Source organism: Schistocerca cancellata, chromosome 5, assembly GCF_023864275.1.
Source record: "Schistocerca cancellata isolate TAMUIC-IGC-003103 chromosome 5, iqSchCanc2.1, whole genome shotgun sequence".
In the NCBI taxonomy this organism is placed as follows: Eukaryota; Metazoa; Arthropoda; class Insecta; order Orthoptera; family Acrididae; genus Schistocerca; species Schistocerca cancellata.
Genome location: NC_064630.1, coordinates 265,615,264 through 265,637,625, shown reverse-complemented (window position 1 = coordinate 265,637,625; position 22,362 = coordinate 265,615,264). Strand labels below are relative to the sequence as shown.

Genomic DNA, 22,362 nt, shown 5'->3' with positions numbered 1-22,362 from the left:
ATTTCCATTAAAAACTATGTCTTGCGAATGGGAAAATATTTTACACAGGGAGAAATGACCATCGTAATAAAATAAGTGAAATCGGAGATAGCATGGAAAGATGTGCGTGTTCGCTTTCCCCGCGAATTATTCTAGAGTAGCACATGGACAAATAGTCTGAAATTGGTTTTGTGAATCCTCTGCCGACCACGTGGATCTGTACTGTAGAGTAGTGATGTAACGGTAGGGAACGAAGCGTGAGGGGGGGGGGGGGGGGGGAATATAATGGTACCAGAGGTAGCCTCCGCCACATAGCGTCCAAAATCAAATGGTTCAAATGGCTCTGAGCACTATGCGACTTAACTTCTGAGGTCATCAGTCGCCTAGAACTTAGAACTAATTAAACCTAATTAACTTAAGGACATCACACACATCCATGCCCGAGGCAGGATTCCAACCTGTGACCGTAGTGGTCGCTCGGCTCCAGACTGTAGCGTCTAGAACCGCACGGCCACTCAGGCCAGCTCACACACCGTACAGTGGCTTGTGGAGTATAGATGCACTTGTAGGTGTGATGAAATATGCGCGCATCAGTGCAACACGGTGTGTTTTGTTAGTGGAGCATGCTTCTGTACATTCTCTGCTGCCATAATTTCGCGAATAATCTCGTTAGTAAGCAAGAGCTGGATATATTCAAGTTCCACAGCTAGCCGACCACTTTCTCCAATAACAATGATTCACGCCTCCTCAAAGTACGCAAGTTGATAAGATGATCACAAACATTTCGTTACGTCAGAGGGCTACACATTAAGATTCAGTGGAGCTTACACTGCACAAAGGAAGACATTATTCTAACGCTTTCTCGCCATCAATCTTTCTTTCACCGTTGCCATCTTCCTAGACTCATTTCGCTTTGTCGTCGTCTCTTGCATACCTTCTGCATGTCATCTCCAAATAAGTAACAAGTGCACAAAAAGGACGCGATCAATTGTGCGGTCCAAGCACGGAGCATAAAGCAGACAGTGGTCAGAATCGTTATTACACGACGAACCGTGTCGATCTTCCCGTGACGTGGAGCACCACAACAGCGTGTCGGACGTGGTTCAACTTTCCGTCATTTAGTGCTGCGTATTGTCTCATCAGTTACGTCTCATTCAAATTCAGCGAACTTCGCCTGAGCACAGCACATTTGCCAGTATGAAGTGGTGAACCACTATACGCAAAAGTGCACTCTGCTCCGAAGATTCCATTTTTTAACAACAATTAAAACGTGGAAGAAAGTAAATCGGTATTCTATCACCGTTACATATAATGGCTCTTTGGACGTCAGAGTGATTTGGGCTCAGGCGGTCCCGCGATGTCTCATAAAATAAACAAATAAACCGTATGTATCGTAGCTGCCGAACCCCGCCGGTATCCAGGGAGTAGTCGCAGCAGCGCGCCTCTGGCGCCTTTCCAGCAGGCTCAGAAATTACAGGGCAGGCGGCAGTGTGCTGTGCGCAGCCACGACATGCCACGCCACGCCATGGCAAGGCAAGGCACGGCCGTCGCCTTCCCGCCCGGACTTTGGTACGCAAATGGCATGCAAATCGGCCCGAATACATCGCCGTGGCTGCCGCGCATCCGCTAGCTACGGCCTCCCCTCGGCTACTCGGCTGTGCGCTACTCCAACCCACGAGCGCGCCGCGCCTGCGGGTCCCGCATCCAAAAGACACTAGTTTGTAGCGTCCACACACCATCAGTGATGGCGACGATCACGGGAAGTGAATTTTTACGAGGTACCTGCCCCGTCTTCACAGTGTTTCGCAATGATGAGGTTCGTGATCAACCTTCTAGAATCAGTGCTAGTAGCTTCTTAAAACAAAATACATTTAAACCAGAGAATATAGAGAGTTCCATTAGTAATGATGCTATTCAACAGCGGTACTTAGAAGTACGGGCACCAAGTGGGTATGCATTCAACTTTTTCTTCCCTTTTCTTCAACTGTACCTTCGTAACGTGTTAGCCACTACTGTTGTCGTCTTCAGGCTGAAGACCCTGTAGTAAATTCTTATTGTCTCTCTCTCAATTTTTAGCGTCCCTCCCCAGTTAACTGCATTTCCAAATTGAAGCCTCAGGAAGTGTCCCGCCAACGGACCGCTTCTTTCACTCAAACTGAATCATAAATGTCTTTTCTCCACAATTCGACTGAGTACCTCCTCCATGACTTACGTAAAAGATGGAGGATCACACGACCAGTTGGTACCAGTTCTAATCCATCTACAGCGTTCCTAAGCCGCCAGTGTGCTTTTCTAAGCTGGTGACGCATTCGTCTGGTAAGCTGCCTTAGATGTTGCAGTACACCTGCGGAATGGATATGTGGTCTGTGTGCCTTCTCCGAGGACAATCACAGGAAATTCTTACTAGCAACATAAGATGAATCTCTTATCGAATTACAGTTTCCTGCTGGACACTGCGAATACGTAATTCTCCTTTGTCTTGATATATACAAGAGTTTAAATGCACAATATTTCAGCGTCACGCTGAGACGCCATCGTCTAGAATTTACTAGTACTGATCTCGCATTTTTCGCTGATAATATACCTCACCGTGCATACACATTTATACACGGTAGGCCGGCCGGAGTGACCGAGCGGTTCTAGGCGCTGCAGTCTGGAACCGCGTGACCGCTACGGTCGCAGGTTCGAATCCTGCCTCGGGCATGGATGTGTGTGATGTCCTTAGGTTAGTTATGTTTAAGTAATTCTAAGTTCTAGAGGACTGATGACCTCAGAAGTTAAGTCCATAGTGCTCAGTGCCATTTGAACCATATACACGATGATTCATATGCCCCTGCCTATGGGTTTTATAAAACCTGCAACACTTTCAAATACCACAAGCAAGATTTCCACATTCTCTCGTTCAATATGCGGAGTAAAATTAAAACGACTTCTTTGTAGTAAATTTAATGTAGTTAAATTCTGAACTGTAATATATTTTCGCTGTAGTTATTAGGTTCCGAATTATTCAAGAAAGACGTACAATAGTTACCTTCAAACATGTTTTTCTTGAATAACTCGAAAATAGTGGCCTGCAGTGGAAACGTATTCCAGGACAAAATTTATGTACATTAAGTTTCCTACAAAAAAGGGGCCTTGGCCATTTTTCAGTTGGACTAAAATTTTGCATGTAGTGAGCGACAGAAGATGAAATTCTCGGAAGTGATTTTAAAAGGCACTGCAGGTTGCAAAAAACCATCCGGTAGGGGCAACTGAATCACCTGTGGAGGGGGTGGGTGCAGATTTATGATTGTGCTAGGAGCATAGGGACTGGACCGACGAGGAGTGGAGTCACGTGCGTTGCTCGGATGAGAGTATACTCAGTCTGTATAGTGATTCTAGACGTACCCTTATATGACGAGTTTCGGTGGTCCAGGTATTATGGAGTGGGGAGTCATTATACTGCACGGGCATACTGACCGCCAACAGTACTCTCCGGTCGACGCTACTGTGACACTATACTCTTTCGCTATGTGGGTCTTTTCTGAGGCTCAGTCGGCCCTGACTTCATTTTTATGGATAACAATATCGGACAGCGCAGGTGTAAGAACGCCCGCAATGAGAGAATATTTAGCGAGTGGATACCCCCCACCAGCTTAAATCGCATCGATCATGTGTGGGATGCTTTCGGGAGACGTAGTTTACCACGCCCACAAGGACCAACGACCATCCACTAGTTACTAACCGCGCTCGTGTCGTGGAGGGATGAAACGCGGTATCGTAAGAACTCTTATCGACCTTGTGGCCAGTATGGGAGTACGTTGCATTGCCGTCCGTGGTGATCACACACCCTATTAAGCAGCACGTCACACCTTTTGTCACGTCCAGCGGAGCATCTTAAACTGTCGTGACTATGGTGTAATTACTTTAAGTTCCGTTTCTATTCATTTCATTAAGTATTTCTCTCAGTTACCTTCTATACTATACCGCAGCAGGTCTTTGATGTATGGTGCCAGTTTCATCGAGCTATGTTGCTGGCTGTAACGCACCACCCGATAGTTACTTTCGTCGTTAAGCTTTGTACACCAATGTATTTTATGACAGCTGTACAGCTCCAGTTGCTCTTCCAAAGTATTTATTTGCCAGACGCATCATCAGTAGCATCTGATAAAGGGGACAAATAAACACATATCTATGTCGGAAGCACAGAAACATTTTGTATAGACTAAAGTATAAACGTAAGATTACTTAATTACTTAGATAGTGCGCAGGTTTACATCAAACATATATCAAGTAAAAAAAAAAAAACTGTATGATGTTTAGTGCGAAGTCATCCCTATTAGTAAAAAAATAAACCCCGCTAAATTTCTATTACACGATAAGTCATATAAGTCTAATGGCTGTTAATTCAACAAAATAATTAGGGATTACAATTACGAATAACTTATGTGGGAAGATAGATACATAATATTGTGGGAAAAGCAAACCAAAGACTACGATTATGGGCTGCACACTCAGAAAATGCAACATGTCTATAAAAGAGAATCCCTACACTACGCCTGTACATCCTCTTCCGGAATTTTGCTGTGCTGTGTGTGATCCGCATAAGATAGGATCGACGGAGGATATAGAATATGTTCAAAGAAAGTCAGCTAGTTTTGTATTGTCACGAAATAAGGGAGCGAGCGCCACGGATATGACACGTGAATTGGGATGGTAGTCACTAAAACAAAGGCGTTTTTCGTTGCGACAGACTCTTCTGGTGGAACTCTCTCCTCAGAGCGTTAAAATATTTTGTTGGCGGTACCGTACCTACACATGGAGGAATAATCACCATAATAAAATAAAGGAAATCGTAGCACGCACAAAAAGCTTTGCGTGTTCGTTTTCGACCCCTCTGCCACGCACTTAATTGTGAGTTCCGAAGTAATCATGTAGATGTAGAAAACTGATGTGAATGTAGAAAACATATAATCTCGCCATATTTAAAACGTAATTACAAGCCTGTACGTAGGCACGCCTTCATGGGCACTATAGGGCCTGACCACCAGTTACATGTTTTGTTGCGGTGACGGTAGCGTATGACACGATCAGGCACTGTGGCAGTTTAACGTGTCACAAACATGTACGCACGACTATTTGCGCATCACAGAGGAAAGATAGCTAACGGACCTTATCGTGACCGTGCAAGCACGGATCAGTACGGAGCTGTAATTAGATTTCAAATATTGAAGAGGTTTTGTGTTTCCGAGACCACGGGTCTATGCATATATTGTCCTCTTTAACAAATGCCACTGATAATGGACTGTATGCCCCAACACCGGTCTCGCAAATAGATAGGTTAGAGGCGCAGCTCATGGCGTCCTCCACGAAACCCCGACCAGCGCTAGAGCGCGCCAGGCAGGGCTCGCGAGCCTCCGGCAGTCCCCGTTCGATTAGGCGAGCGCAGGGCGGCTGCTACCGGCCATTTGCAGCGCGCCTCCAGCAAACAGCCCCACTGCCCCTGCCCATGCCTATACTCCGGGCTGTCGCCCAATCCGTATCGACCGCGCCTGGCCAACGCCCTGTCACCACGAGTGCGTGCGTGAGTGCGTTTGTGTATGTGTGTGTTTGTGCGTGCAACGGTCTGTGCGTGCGTGCGCGCGCGCGCGCGGCTCTGACTGTGTCCCTATCACATGGGCCCCTTTATTGAAATATAAACACATTTATTCTGATTAGAATTTATTGTTTCCGACAAATTTGAAAATTGATTTACTTTCCACTTCAGTCACGCTCAAATTTTGCCGGCATGTATGTTGACAACGATATTTCTATTTAGTTGCTTCAGGAATGGCAGCTGCCCAAAGTTTCGTTATTAGCTCTCTTTTCCATTATCCTACGCTTGTCACCTTATGATTTACATCCACCGTCTAAATTAACGCATAGCACGTTAGTAGGAGGTACGATCTCCAGCAGCTCCTAGGGATTCTCTCCGCGGTTTGGAGCCGACGCTAAACAGTACATCCTTCTGTAACTAGTTGGGAAAGTCAGTTCAAGGGTCGGAAGAAGGCGAAGATATACCTCCTCCAAAAGGATCACTTCTAGTAAAACAATGCAGCGTTCAAAATCAAAATGGTTCAAATGGCTTTGAGCACTATGGGACTTAACATCTGAGGTCACCAGTCCTCTAGAACTTAGAACTACTTAAACCTAACTAACCTAAGGACATCACACACATCCATGCCCAAGGCAGGATTCGAACCTGCGCCCGTAGCGGTCGCGCGGTTCCAGACTGAAGCGCCTAGAACCGCTCGGCCACTATGGCCGGCAGTCTTCAATGGACTAGAAATCATTGAACGTAAACAGCAGCTGACTGGCGGAACGTGGTGTGGTCTGATGGATCACGTTTTTGCCTACATTCAAACGACTCACGTCGTCGAGTGCACCGAAATCTAAATGAAGCACTTCATCCTGTATGTGTGCACGGTCAGGTTCTTGCCGGAGGTGGGAGTGTCATGTTTTGGCGGTGTTTTTCTCATCATGAATTCGGCCCGCTCACTGAGCATGTTTATTTAACCATTCTGAATGACCAGGTGTTCCCTTTCAGTAAACATCTGCATGATGAGTGGGCTACTGATACCCCTATTTTTCAAGACAACAGCGAAGTTCAACAGGCTGCAAGTACACGTGGCTGCTTTTCTCAACACCCCTCTCCCCACCCCCACTATATTACATTTCGATTGGTCTGCAAAATAACCTGACTTTAACACCGTAGAAAATATGCGGGACACGTTTGAACAGCGGGTAAAGCGCCGACATCGGCGTGCCACCGCAATTTGGCAGAACTGCGCGATCGAATCCTCAGCGAGTAGCTTAATCTGCATGTGATATACCTGCACAGTAAACAACGCGTGTAATGATTTCTCTAGCAGTGACTATTTTTTCGCCCGGCCCGCGGGAGAATCAAACCACAACGCCTAATTAGAACGAAATGTAGCTATGACGTGCATCGGGAGGCTACCAGGAAGTCTTCCTCTCCAGAAATTAAACACATTGAACTCCCAAACGAAAAATCAGCTATACAAGAACAGTTTCGATGCTATTCAGCAGACAGAATACATATAAACATAGACCTGGAAGGACACTAGGTTGTCCACCGCCTTGATATGATGATGTCAGGGCTCTCAACGCTATGGTTATCAGCGCCTTTGCAGAATATGAACTTCAACACTTCGTGAGACTAAAACTTTGGTCTCACAATCTTCTTCGGACAATGGTCCATGGACACATATTATAGGCTTTAGAGATTAGCAGTTTCATGAAGTGACTCAATATAGCTGTTAGGAATTTGCAGAACTGCATGTTTGCCGTCAGCTGTATGAATAAGGCTGTGCATCAGAGGGATATGCAGTTCAACTTCTCACTGGATAAGTTGAAAACTTTACCGCTGGACCCAGGCTCCTTGCCGCTAACGAAGTGATTGCTTTTGGTGACATCATTTACAATAGCGACTGCGCGAATTGACGGTACCTCGTACGGAAAGCAAGAGTAGCTGATGCAACTGAGGACTCGGCTGCGAGCATTTCCGACGACTTCTTAGGCTCTTACTCGTGATGGCATTCAGACAGGCAAGGGTGCTGTCGATTGTTGCATACGAATGCGAAATACCTGCATTGTGCGTTTCCGCAAAGTGATTTTTACGCCAAAGTTGCGATCGTCCTACAAATTGTGTCAGATGTGGAGCACAGAGCCTAGCAGTTTCCGTGGTGTAGCGGTTATCCCGTCTGCCTAACATGCAGAAGGTCCCTGGTTCGATTCCGGGCGGAAACACTTTTTCGTCGCACTCAACAAGACGCTTGCTACAATCTCTACTGTGACCATTTAAATCAATTTCAAACGTCCCAACACCAGGGTGCAGATCCCTCAAATGATACATGAAACTCTTTCAGAACCGGCTACTTGGTTTTTGTGCTTACCTGGAGGGCTGGAAATGCGCGGAACAGCCGCCGGCATGCCGGTAGTTGCCACACGTTTGCACAAAACGCAAGGGCTCGTCCGGGATTTGAACCTGGGACCTCCTGCACTCGAAGCAGGAATCATACCTCTAGACCAACGAGCCTATCGGTCATAAAACGATCAGAGTATCACATACAACGGGCCACGATTTCGATACCAGCACACAAGTAATTTCGCTACGATTAAACAGAAATATCACTACGGAAGTAACATGAGGACCGGCCTCTGTTGTTGAGTACACAAAGAACTTACGCATATAGCAGAAATCCAGATACCTTACAATGCGAAGATCATCTTTTAGTTATCGATTTGTGTGATATACAACGATGTATATTATCAATTGTCAATAAAATGTAGATAATGTTATATTTATAGACAGTTATACAGGGCGAGTCACAAACTATTGCCACCAAGAATAACTCCGAAGGTATGATAGGACCTGAAAAGTTTGTAGGACAAAAGTTGCATGGGACAAAGGGATTCATAGTATGACGTTGCTTTTTGTTGTTAGGTGGGGTCGCTTCATAGATATGAAGGTCAACTTATATATATAAAATGGGATTCTATAGTTTGGTACTTAGTTTCTGATAGCGGCTAACGAGACGAATTCAATTATGTGTAGCAGTAAGGTCTTTGAAGGTCAACGAAGGTCACAAAGGTGGAATGAACGTCCATTTACAGAAGTTGTTCTAAGTGAGACCATTGGTATCAATGCAGTGCTGCAATCTTCTTATCATGGATTTAGTGGTATTCCTTATCCATGTCATTCTGGAGTGTAGGAGGATGTAACCTTGTTTTTTTTTTTCAATATAAAGATAATTAAATAAGAGGCGCCCTTGTCAGTTTTTAATTGTTTTCATTGTATCGTTTCTTATTGCTGTTAGATGCAGTCACACAATTAACAACAGAGAAGCAACATAAATATTATGTTCTCTCAGACATACAAAATTGTTAAGGCTTTCGTCGCCACTTGTTGACAAACTGCCTATTGGCTTCTGTCTCGGGTTCTTCGGCCGACGTTCATCTAATGATTTTTCTGACGTTTCGCCAGCACGAGTGGCTGGCTTTGTCAAAGCTTCACCTTCCATTACCGGTGGTTCTCTCAGCGAGCCAGTCCTTCATGACCTACATTTTATTTACTGTTGGTAATATACGTAGTTGCATACAACACAAATTGATTATTTAAAGATAGTATCTAGATTTCTCAAATAAGCATAATTTTCTTTGGGGGTTTTCCTTTCAGCAGAGGTCTGTCCTTGTGTTGCGGACGGAACACCCTTTTGATGTCAGTTTCAGTTTGTGCATCCAAAATGTAAAAATATACTATTCGTTAATGTGTTGCACTGGTGTTACGACACCTGTTAAGAAAAAGATTCGTTTAAACGACGAAAAAATAGTCTGGGTTTATTTTGTCAATGTTTCAAAGCATTCGGTACAGATACTGAAACATCGATGTTTAACCTAGTAACAACGCTAAGTGTATACATCGATGATCATCTAACACCTCTGATTTACCACTGGTGTCGTGCCTGTCGACTCAGAGCCGAGATGAATGCGCGCCGACGTCTGTAGCGTCTCAGGCGGCTGCAGCCGTGATCTCGGCAGACGCATTAGCCGGCAGCAGGCTGCGCCCTCATTAGCGCACGCCACCTGCTGGCAACCGCGCGTAATTACGGACAAGAGCCAGTAATGACGGCGGTGATCGCCGTAGGAAGCGAGACTGGCCAGCAAGGGCTCGCGTGAGTCTATTTAATCATCGGCACGTCCTTCTGCGAGAGATGTTCGCAAGGCCAGAAACGGCGTGACGAAATGGAAACATCACACTGGATCAATTTTAATGACTGTGACTTGAAGAATTCTGTAAACAAGAGTCAATCTGCGAAGGCAAAAGCATCCACGATCACCGTGTGACTTATTCTTAGGCTGTAGTACTCCAATGTTTTAAACGTTCGAAAGTCGGACTGTTGGAAACTGAAGAAAAGCAGAGGTCATAATACATCAGGATAACGGTATCGGAGAAGCGCTCAGGAAAGCCGCTTAAAGTAAGTCATTCTTCTCGCGACAGACATCGAAACAAGTCAGTGAATCTTCGCTGTTGACTGGACAAGAAAGAGGCATCGCAACGCACATCTCTCCTCTTCGTCAACAAGTACAATAGAAACAAGGCTGCGAATATTACACGACCTACTAACACCCACGCCTAGTATTTCACGAAATCGAAATCAGTTTCCTGGTGAGTAATTCTGCGCAAAAAGCGGTAATATCTACAACCCGCTGAAAAACACAATGCCGTTGTTGACATCCTTGGTGAGACAGGATTTCAGGGAATTAGGACTTGGCCTATTGTATATTTTGGTTCCTGGTGTCTCGTCTACTGTTGCGGGAGACATTCTCAAGAGGCAACGGAGATGTAAGCAGTTCATTCGCCAACATTACTCAGATCAAATGACCAGAAAATCCATTATTCGGTGAAGTTTCTGCATTTGCATATTTCCATTTACTGCGCAACAGCATATGCATTTTATTTGGAACTAGCTGTTCCCGGCCATGCATTGCTGTGGCACAGCCTGGTTCCATGGAAAAGAAAGAAAGAGAAAACACACGTTTCTAATGTGTATGAGAATTGGGTGAATGTTCTAATCTTTTACTCCCCCCTGTCTCCGAACAACTCCAACTATCTCTGTCCATCTTTTCTTCTCCCCTCTCTCTGTCCAACACCTCCCCCCCCCTCCTCTCTGATCTTGGCCTTGTTTAGTGACATTGCAGATTCAGATTCTGATGATGTTTGGCTTGTGTGGCGCTCAATTGCACGGTCATCATCGCCCGTACGAAGTCCCAATTTTTACTCAATCCAATTTGTTACGCAGCCCAATCTAGCCACTGTCACGAATGATGATAATGATGATGAAATAACGAGGACAACACAAACACCCAGTCCCCGGGCAGACAAAATCCCCAACCCGGCCGGGAATCGAACCCGGGACTCCGTGATTCAGAGACAGAGAGATTCAGATTCTGTTGCAGAATTCTAATCGTAATCCGATAACGCATACACACAATTTTTCTGTTTGCTAACGTTTCTCTACACTGACGGAAAAGAAATACCAACACGAAGGAGGAGTTATGCGACATAACCGAAAGTTGGCTAAACTGCCACAACCACTCAAAGAATCCTTGCCCAAGAACGGAAGCAACACACACGGATAAAACATGGTTCAAATGGCTCTGAGCACTATGGGACTTAACTTTTGAGGTCATCAGTCCCCTAGAACTTAGAACTACTTAAACCTAACTAACCTAAGGACATAACATACATCCATGCCCGAGGCAACTGTAGCGGTCGCGTGGTTCCAGACTGAAGCACCTAGAACCGCTCGGCCACTCCGGCCGGCACACAGACATTCTCACACTCAATCTGACGCGTCAACGACAGGAAAATATATATAACACGGGAATGTAATAAATAAATGGGCAAAGGAAACACAGGACTGCACATGTATACACACAGTACACCTACAGATATGCTGAAATGTAAAGCATAAATAGAGGAATGACAATATTTACCTATAATGTGCCACTTTGGCTGTCTGACGAAACACTCTGCTGCTCATCCTCCTTCGCAGCATCGAAAACACCGATGTTAAGACCAACAGATGAGCTAATATGTATAAATGGCAAAAGGTAGCTCAACAGTGTCAATGGGATGTGACGCTTGACAGTCTGAGGAGTTGCTTTCGCATAGTGTCTCGGAATTCGGGGAGTTGCAATACAAAAGAGCCAAAAGAACCTTCAGGTCAGGACTTCCCTTATTGTTACTGAAGTGTATGAGAGCTGATGTAATAACAATGTAAATGGCTGCACTGATTTTATTATATACGCTGAGTTACAGCCTTTCACTAAGTAAACATGTGCATACCACACAAATAACACCATAACAATTTAGTGAGTGCCTGGAGAATATAATTCTTGAGTCGTGCTGTAAAAGTCTGGCAATACACAAAGCACTCCATCCTCCAGAATGGTGCAGATTACACAGTCATTGTAGTCCCTTTTGCATATGAATATAAAATGAAGATCTTCGCTTTCACCTTATTCGGATGAATGTTCCGCTTGACAAAGAACGGCTTTACAGTCTTCGAGGGTTGGGATTCTCCGCCAACACGATTGCAAGGTATAATCAAAAAATACGCGGCACATCACCTACGTGATAAATATGTGTCGTGTTCGCACCGAAATTAACCACCGTCGGCAGTAGCCAGCACTTGCATGGGTGACCGCCCGGGTAAGCCGCACAACTTCCGCTTTACATTTATAGCAGAGAGGACAAGAGGGATAGAGGCGTAATTGTAAGTCCCTGATCACCAGTCTTTGCGCCAATGTCCTGGATTAAATTCCAGAACTTTCCGTAGTATCCCTTGAAGTGAGGACATGCGACTATTGATGCCGTTCCGTCCGCCGGGGATTAGCACGTCAAGCTCGGCGACCCCCCCCCCCCCCACCCCACCCCACCGAGTGCTCTTCAAGATAAGTAGGATACGTGGCGGCATCGGGTTTCAACCTTTCCCTTCTCTGATGTCCAACTCGAACAGGACATTACACTACACGTACACTCATGACAGCCACTTACACTTAAGGCACACTTGTGCATACAGCTCTCGTACTCTGAGATGGAATGGTGCCTACGGCACGAAGGATAGGGATAACCTATCCAATTGCGGAGCCTGAGCATGAGTTTCTCGGGCTCCCAATCGTCCATGCCATACGGGTTCACTTTACCGTGTTTGTGAGTTTCCAGTTATCTGTCCACCCTCCGTAAGGATTATCGTAATGCGCAACAAAAGAGTCGTCGGCAAACGAACGGCCTGAAATCCGAGGAACATGGGTGCTGAGGTGTGGGGCAGGAGCCTCACAACCCCAGAATGGGGCGACCAGATCGAGGCTCATCTGCCACGGCCGTGGTCGGGAATCGATGACGTCTGCGCGCACGCGGACGGAGCCTGCCCATGAATATTCACCGTGGGCCTACAAACAGACGCTCCCGAAATACTGCCCGGCGCGGCTGTCTCATGCAACAATAAAGGCGACTCTGCTGGACTCTACCACAGCGGAAAGCAATCCTTCCTAAGCAGCAGCTGTTAAATCTTGAGGCAGCAACCGAGCGAGATCGTGCAATGGTGAGGCGGGAGAGCGGCGGTTCAAATCCACGTCCGGCCGTCCAGATTTAAGTTTTCCGTAAATCGCTTAAGACGAATGCCCGGTTCCTTTGGAAGAGCACGGCCGATTTCCTTTCCGATTCATCCTCAATTCGAGCTTAAGCTTCGCCTCTAATGACCTCGTCTTTAACTAAACTTAAAACCCTAACATACCTTCCATAAATGGCGTTTAATTGAAGATTATGCCCTGCGCAATATAGTCTTATTGGTTGTCACTTTTTCCCCGAGCCATTTTAAGGTGCTATTATACCATGTTCAGTGAGCTTGTTTGCGTCATTTACCATCACATTTGGTTGGTCATTTTACCGTTTGCCTGGTGTATTCGTCGACCACAATACTATCGCACCTGAGAGTGAGGGCGCTTCGGTCGGTCTATCGTGCGTTTTTATCGTGATATTTCACGAGGACACGCTGAACCACTTGATACTATTTGCACAATTTCATTAAATCGCTCACTTTACATGTTTATTGTAACGCCGCCGAGTGTTTCCGGCAACAGCCACGGGAGATGAAGTGCATAATGGAGTAATAAGGTGACTGGAATTTTCTTGCTGTATCTCATCTCAAATTTTTCGTCGAACTGATATTAACATGTGAACTATTACATCGCATTTAACTCCTAGGTTTTTAGGCAAGTGTTACTAATTTGTTACTGTACATAAAACGCACAGTTATGACGTCTATTCGGCATTTATCAGATTCAATGTGAACTCCACCGGAAATTCAAAAATGAAAACAACTTTCTGATGCCACATCGATGAAAATATCAAGACATTACGTAAAGAACAGCACAATGGAGAGATAAGAAAATACTACCCACCAAATGATTATAGAGAAACAGCCTAAAAACATGTGAAGCTGGAAAAATGAAAAGCAATAGAAATCTGTTCCTTTCAAGGCGGCTTTCTCAAAATACTTTATGATTAAATAAACAGGAAAGTAAATACTGGGCTCAAAAAAGCTAAGATGACCCCCGAAGCAACTGTTCAACGGGGTTTATTTTCATACAGTAACTATTCAGTCCTATCAAAAAATAGAGAACAACAATTTAGGAAATGAGAAGTGCACATACAAGTGAAAATATGGATCAGCAACGGCGAAATGTTAAACACGTTTTATGGAATACGTTAAAGAGCGAAGTTGGAAGGCAAGCAAAGAGAGCGAGGGAACCATGGATCACCAATGAGATGCTCTAAAAGATGGAGGAAAGGAGGAAGTGTAAAAATGTTAATGAAGAAAAATACAGAAGACTTAACAACGCACTCAGAAGACAAACCGACAAAGCGAAAAAAAATTATGAAGATGGAAAGTGCGACGAAATAGAAGACCTTCAAAGAAGAGGAAGGTATGACCTGATGTACCAGGAAACAAACGAGATGGGAGGTAGAGAAAACACAGGAGTAAGGACTTCCAGGATAGAAGACTTTCGAGGACAAATGGTTATTGAACAAACGGATGTGCTGAAAATATGGGAAGAATACATAAAGGGACTCTACGATTAGGAACATCGTCCACAAGGCATTGAAACAGAGACAGAAGAAGAGATTGACGAAAAAGGACGTAGCATACTGACAACTGAAGTAGAGAAGGCAACTGAGGACATGAAGAGGAGGAAAGCCACAGGAGATGACGACATACCGGTGGATTTGCTGAAAGAAATCGGTAAAGAGGATTTGAAGGTATTGTCGCATCTCATAAAGAAAATCTACGAAAGTGGGGTATAGTCTAAGGACTTCTTGGGTGTCACAACAGTTGTTCTTGAGAAGAAACAGCAAGCCAAGAAATGTAGTGATTTCAGAACAATCAGTTTCATCTCACACGTAGCGAAGATTATTGCACGAATACTCAACAAACGACTGGAACACAAAATTGAAGAAGTAATAGGAGAGGACCAGTTTGGATTTAGGAAGGGAAAAGGAACCAGATACCCCATCGGCATGGTGAGGATATTGTCGGAGAGAGTTTTGGGTGTTAACGAAGAAGTTTGTGTTTGTTTTATAGACTGGCAGAAGGCCTCTGACAGTCTCAACTGGATAAAATTGATGAACGTCCGTAAGGATATAGGAATAAACTGGAGAGGCCGGAGACTAATTCTGAACTTGCACCTGGGACAAAGAGTAAAAGTGCGGCTGAACTATGGAGAAACAAGCAGCGTGGAGACATGAAGAGGCGTCAAAAAAAAAAAACCAGATGTTGTCTATCGCCGAGTCTCTTCAACCTGTATGGGGAATGGCTGTCCACAGAAGCTTTGAAAGGATAGGAGGACGCCTCATCAATACCATAAAGTACGTAGATGACCTGGTAGTGCTTGCTAAAAGTCGAAGACAACACATTATGAACCAGAAATTACGGCAGGGAAATCTACGTCGAAAAATCAAAAGTGATTCGGATTTCGAAAAGGGAGAAACCTTTGAGGATAACCATCGACAGTCGAGAACTGAAGGAAGTAAAACAGTTCAAGTGCTTTAGAAATTTGGTGACAAAAGATGACCAATGCTTCAGTGAAATGCGAGCAAGAATCGCTATGGCCAAAACCGCATTCAATAAGAAGAGGAACCTGCTGACCAGGAAGAACTGAGGAAGAAACTGGTGAAGTGCTACAACCGGAGCATTGCACTGTACGGAGCACAGACGTGGACCATGAGAAAAGAGGGAAAGAAATCCTAGAAAATTTTGAAATGTGGTGCTGGAGGAGAATGGAGAAGATCAAGTGGACCGATCGGGTGACGAATAACGATGTTCTGAGAAGAGTATCAGAGAAGAGAGACATTCTGAATACAATTCTTCAGAGGAACACCAACTGAGTCGGACACATACTTCTACACGGAGGGCTCAAAACGAAGTCTTCGTAGGGAAGATTAAAGGAACGGTAGAACGAGGAAGAAGAAGAATTCAACTTCTGGATGCCATGAAAGATGGAAAGAGATGAAACAGACTGAAGAGCCGGCCGCGGTGGACAAGCGGTTCTAGACGCTTCAGTCCGGACTGCGACTGCTACGGTCGCAGGTTCGAATCCTGCCTCGGGCATGGATGTGTGTGATGTCCTTAGGTTAATTAGGTTTAAGTAGTTCTAAGTCTAGGGGACTGATGACCTCAGATGCTAAGTCCCATAGTACTCAGAGCCATTTGAACCACAGACTGAAGAAAGAAGCTGAAGACAGGGAACATTGGCAGCAGAAATTCTCCGTACGAAGACACAGACCTGCCACTAGGCAGACTATTATATAATAATAGTAATAATCACAAAATTAAGAAACAGGCGCATATCACTAAAAGGAACACTACCACGTTGTGATAGAGCTAGACAATAATAGCTTTCAGCAATAAAACATTGTGTGTTAACTTCTTTCCTGTACATAAATTAAATCTGCGAGGTCCAGAGAAAATGCTCGTTGGCAAGAACTTTTTGATGGGTAAAGCCAATTTAAGCCAGAACGGAAGAGAGGCATACGTACAAGCAAAAGGAGGGGAACGTAACGGTCAATAACTAGCGTAACACAAGAAGAGGAGGAGTACACATACGCAGAAAAAGAAATATCGGCTTTGTGATGGAATGAGGTGGTCAGTTATTTTCTTGTGATGTGGGTCCACAGCTTCTTAAATCTTTTTTAAAGGATTTCATCTTGCTTTCAGCTGTTAGAATTTTATTTCGCGATTGCAATTTCGGCATTAAGTCATTTTCAGGCATTTATAAAACATACGACAACGTAATGACAACAATTTACAGTGGGAGTAATAGTAGGTACAACCAATTTTGTAGGTTTCTGACATACATATGCCGTACCTACAAGATTTTTATCTGAAGGTTTATTTAGGCAGAGATAACGACGTAATGCCCACAACTGCACTTCAGAGAACAACTAGTCAGTGATACTAGTCAATATTCCATTTTATGTGCTGTGATTTTGAGTGGATTGTATATATATCACACAGCTAAAAGTGTGTCGAAAACAATGAAATAGTTTGTACCCACTGTCAATCCCACTGTAAATTGTTCCCATTACGTTGTATTATGTTTTGTAGATGCTTGAAATTGCTTAAAGCCGAAATTGCGATCGCTAAACAAAATTCTAACGGCTGAAAACAAGATGAAATCCTTTAAGAAAGAAATGAGTAACACGGCAAGAAAACAAAATATTTGAAACGCAAGGAGCAAAAAAAGGAACTAAAGTTGGAAATTCATTCTTTCTTGTCTCGTCAATATCGGGCGAAATAAACATAGGCAGTTTTGTATTTCCGAAGTCTTACACAACAGCAGCCATTTTCAGTCAAATATTTTGCATTCAATTCGTTTTATTTTAGACCTGTCTACAAACGTTGGCGCCTTCTTATGGTTTACGAACAGTCCTAGGGAGAGGCGTGTCGGTTAATTAAGGAATATCAGTAAATACGTTTTCACCATAGCCGCGACCAGACATAAATTGTTGACATCTTGCTTAAATCTTCAATCATACAACATGCCCTTTATACGTATAAAACTGATCGTCTTAAGAGTGGTTCAGCAGTTACGCGCTATAAACAGTTCACATCGTAGCTGGGCAAACACCACTGGTGGTGAATCACAGGACATTTAGCAATAATCTTTGATACTCAAATCAGCATTGACACAAATGCGGTACACGATAAGATGATGCCCAAGACCTATGGGCATAGCGTTTCTCAACAAACGCTGAAACTAAAATAATGTAGCATCGAAACTATATAACGTTAGTTGTTTTACGGGTGAGGTTGCCTGACAACTTAGATTATAATCTCTTAACATGTATAAATTTAAGCAAAATGTCAACAAATTGTATGTGGTAGCGGTTGTTGTAAACGCTTGTGTCAGTTTTAAGAAACAAGCAGTGTGGTTCTGGATAGCTGAAAAACGTCATCTCAACCGTATAGCCGCAGGCGATAACGATGCTACCTTTTGGAGCCGCCTACTTCCATCAACCCAGGGAAAACAACACGTGCGTGCATTCCGCAGCGCAACCTCCCAGAAACCGGGAAGAGGAAGCCAGTACGTATACACTGACATGTTAGTGCCAAAAGGGGAAGAAACTTTCCGGGGGCAGCCAAACTGTCGCTACAATACAGCCGTTAATTATCAAGTTAGGAGGTCGATAACCGCAGAATCCAATCGGCCGACGCGATCCGGCGAGCTGAGTCGAGTTTAATTACGGCGGTGGCGTGCTCGAGGGTTGTTAATTATCCAGTGTTGTGTCGCCGCGCCGGCTCCCCTCGCGATATGCGGCGCCGCCCTGCACAAAGCGGCTCCCCCCATCTGGCCCTGTACGCGCCGTCTACACGTCTCCCCTTGCGCTCGCAATACCTTGGCGGCGGTGGCACGTTACAGGCTCATATCGTTTCACATTGCGAGAAAGCGAAGAATTTTTATCACCTGTGGTTGACAACCATGTACGTCCAACAGCGACAAAGTCTATGGCAGGAAATGTATTCTTTACAAGCTGTGACGTCGTCTTCCGTTGTGGTCCTACAGCACATAGTGAGCCTTAGTCTCTTTAACAATTTTTCAACATTCATCTTGGTCCGTTGCTACAGCTCTCAAATTTATATAGTCCATTTTCAGGAGATCCTCGATGACTCCATCCTCCCATCTCTCGGCCGACCATGCCCTTCCTGTCCTTTGAGCGGTGACTATACGTTCGGAACATACATTCCTGATGAACGGCGGTCCACGACACCTAGTTAGGGTGTTTGGGTCCTATAACAAATTAGCCAATTTTTGTTTTAAGACTGTATTCCCATACATATCTCTTCCAAGAAAGTTTGTTTCTTTGCAGAGCAACCTACCGCTTGTTTGCAGTTGTTCATTTAATCTGCGATCAAAAAAACTCTGCAGCGCTACCTCTCGTCGGTTTTAACCTTCGGCATTCACACTGAGTGACGTGGCGCAATGACCTCGCATTTGAGACGACGGCGTTTCAAAATTCGTTCGCTCCATAGAAATTTACGTTTTCCGTGATTTTCCTGAATCCTTGAGCCGAATGCGGGGGTGGTTTCTAGACAAGGACGCAACCCACTCTTCACCAGTCTCGAGCTTGTGCTCCTTCTCTAATGATTTCTTCGTCGATGAGAAGTCTGACCCTTACCTCCCTCTTCCTCTTCACCATTCACGCTTTACTACGTTGCGAAATTTCATTTAGAGGACGTCAGATTCTTTCTTCTCAGCCCCTACCGTAGTGTAAGATAGCAAAGGACCGTGTTAATCTTCCAGTGCGGTGTCGGATTGCTGGTGCCACCTCTGACGAGGAGGGCATCCGCCAAAGCCGTCTCGTGCCCAGCAATAACCGTCAGAGGCTCCGAAACGTGTAGCTGGGCTGCCGTAGACAGCGATTACTTAGCCGGAAGCCCGGAGTGTCACGGCTGAGCTGCCTAGCAGAGCGGTGATCCCTAGAGAGCAGCGGGTGTGTTGTGAAGCAAGGTGCGGGCGCGCAGGTGTTGTGTTACAACGCTAATGAGCCTGTGCGATGCGGGTCTGGCAACTGGGACGGCGCCAAAAGGGGGGCTGCACATTAAGCGACAGCCTCAGCCCAGCTACTGCAGTTGCGGTGTTCAGTCCGAAGACGAGTTTAATGCATCTCTGTACAACTACTGCAACCTCGATCTATCTGAAACTGCTTACCGTATCCATCCCTTGCTCTGCCTGTACAAATTTTGTCCCCTCCCCCACACTTCCTTCTACGAGTAGTACAAAACTAAATCCTCAGAATGCCTCAGAATGTATCCTACCAGCAGATGGCCGGTCGGAGTGGCCGAGCGGTTCTAGGCGCTACAGTCTGGAACCGCGCGACCGCTACGGTCGCATGTTCGAATCCTGCCTCGAGTTCGACTCAGTACCTTCTCGTTGCTGAAGATTGGATGGTCAATCACGTAACAAATGAGGAGGTACTAAATAGAATTGGGGACAAGATGAATTTGTGGCACAATATGACTAGAAGAAGGTTTAAAAATGGCTCTGAGCACCATGGGACTTAACTTCTGAGGTCATCAGTCCCCTATAACTTAGAACTACTTAAATCTAACTAACCTAAGAACATCACACACATCCATGCCCGGGGCAGGATTCTAACCTAGAAGAAGTGATCGGTTGGTAGGACACGTTCTGAGGCATCAAGGGATCACCAACTTAGTATTGGAGGGAAGCATGTACAGGGTAAAAATCGTAGAGTGAGACCAAGGGATGAATACAGTAAGCAGATTCAGAAGGATGTAGGTTGCAGTAGTTAGTCGGAGATGAAGTTTCACAGCATAGAGTAGCACGGAGAGCTGCATCAAACCAGTCTCTGGACTGAGGACCACAACAACAACGATGACCTCGTTAGTAACGCAGTCTATCCATCTAATTTTCAGCGTTCTTCTGCATCTCCACATTTCATCAGCTTCCACTCTTCTGGTCTCAACTGCTTATCATCTGCTTTTCACTTCCGTACGAGCCTACACTCCAGACCAATATGTTCTGAAAAGACTTCCTAATTCTTACATTTATTGATCTGATGGAATTACGTAAGTCGCTACTTTATTTTCGATAATGATATAATTTTACTTCATTTCTTCGGCTTCTATCACTATCAAAGACAAAGCTGAGACTCATATGTCTCAAGCAAAATGTAATTCCATCAGATCAATAGCGTACTACACCTGAGACATAGGCCGGATTTCCCCAATACGTATAAAGTTGGGGTGATATTCCAATACCGGAGAGGCTCCGGCAATACTGACGATTTAAGAAGGGGAAAATGGGGTGCAGGCGTGAATTGAAGCTTGTGTTAGGAAGAGCATTGGACTACTGAAGTCCATGCAGCTCTGTTAGCTATGGTGCTGTAATGGTTAGCGCATCTGCCTAGTGACCAGGAGACTCGGGTTCAAGTCCCAGCCATGGCACAAATTATAATTAATTTCTTCAGCTTCTATCAGTATAGAACTTAAACTTACGTTTTAATTTACTGTCATCGATGAAACCACAGCCACAGCAACTGTGGCGAAAACAATGATCCCATCAGTGAAGGTTAATAACAACACGACGTTGTGAAACACCCAGTAAACTTACATGTTAACTTATCTGATAGCGGAAACTTTCGCAATTATACTCAAACTTACATTCGATTTTAACGAATTTCTCCTTCTCAGAAATGTTTTCCTTGCTCTTGCCAGTCTGCCTTTTATGTCCTCTAGGCCGCGCGGGATTAGCCGAGCGGTCTGGGGCGCTGCAGTCATGGACTGTGCGGCTGGTCCCGGGGAGGTTCGAGTCCTCCCTCGGGCATGGGTATGTGTGTTTGTCCTTAGGATAATTTAGGTTAAGTAGTGTGTAAGCTTAGGGACTGATGACCTTAGCAGTTAAGTCCCATAAGGTTTCACACACATTTGAACATTTTGAACATGTCCTCTCTACGTCGGTCATCATCCATTAATTTGCTGTCCAAACAATCAAAAGTCACACTACTCTCAGTATCTCATTTCCTAATCTAATACCCTCAAGCATTATCTGATATTAACTGACTGTATTCCATTGCTCGTCTTATTTTTGTTCACGCTCATCTTTAAAAACCACTTTTTCAAAACATCCATTTTATTCATACAGATCATCAGCAAACCTAGAAGTTTTTATTTCTACTCCCCGAACGTTCATTCCTTTTCCAAATTTTCTCCTGTTTCCTTTGCGGTTTGTTCCATGTACAGACTGAATAACATCGGAGACTGGTTACAACGCTGTTTCACTCGCTTCTCAACTACTGCTTCCCGTTCGTGTCTTCCGACTTTTATAACCGCAGTCTGGTTTCTGTACAAACTGTATACAGACTTTCATTCCCTGTATTTTAACCTTGCAGCCTTCAAAATTTCAAATAATGTGTATGGCCCAGCCAATGCTGACAAAAGCTTTCTTTAAATCTACAAAAGCCATAAACGTTGGTTGCCCTTTCTTTAACTATCTTCTGAGCCTCTTCGGTGTAATTGTGGTTGTTGTGTGTCCCAGCCACAATTACACTCTGTTTTGGTAAAGTGTAAAGTGCTTTTACGACCTTATTTTTGAAAATACGTGTTATGTTTACGTGTGCTTCACAACACCTCACCATGATTCTGAAAATAAAAGGGCTTGCCACACGAAAACGTAAGTAAAAACGAATATAGGAGCGAAATATCGCGATAAACTAAATTACATTTAGATGATAAGTTAACTTCCCGACAAAACTTT

General features: G+C 44.6%; 1 protein-coding gene and 2 non-coding genes across 3 annotated transcripts in view; 1 reads left to right on the top strand and 2 right to left on the bottom strand.

Moving 5' to 3' along the window:
* LOC126188481 (zinc finger protein 608) overlaps nt 1–22,362 on the bottom strand; it is a 285,013-nt gene that overhangs the window by 75,056 nt on the left and 187,595 nt on the right. The window lies entirely within an intron of this gene.
* Trnav-aac (transfer RNA valine (anticodon AAC)) lies at nt 7,695–7,767 on the top strand. Its single transcript has one exon. It is a non-coding gene; the product is annotated as a tRNA-Val (tRNA).
* Trnas-cga (transfer RNA serine (anticodon CGA)) lies at nt 7,985–8,056 on the bottom strand. The gene has a single exon. It is a non-coding gene; the product is annotated as a tRNA-Ser (tRNA).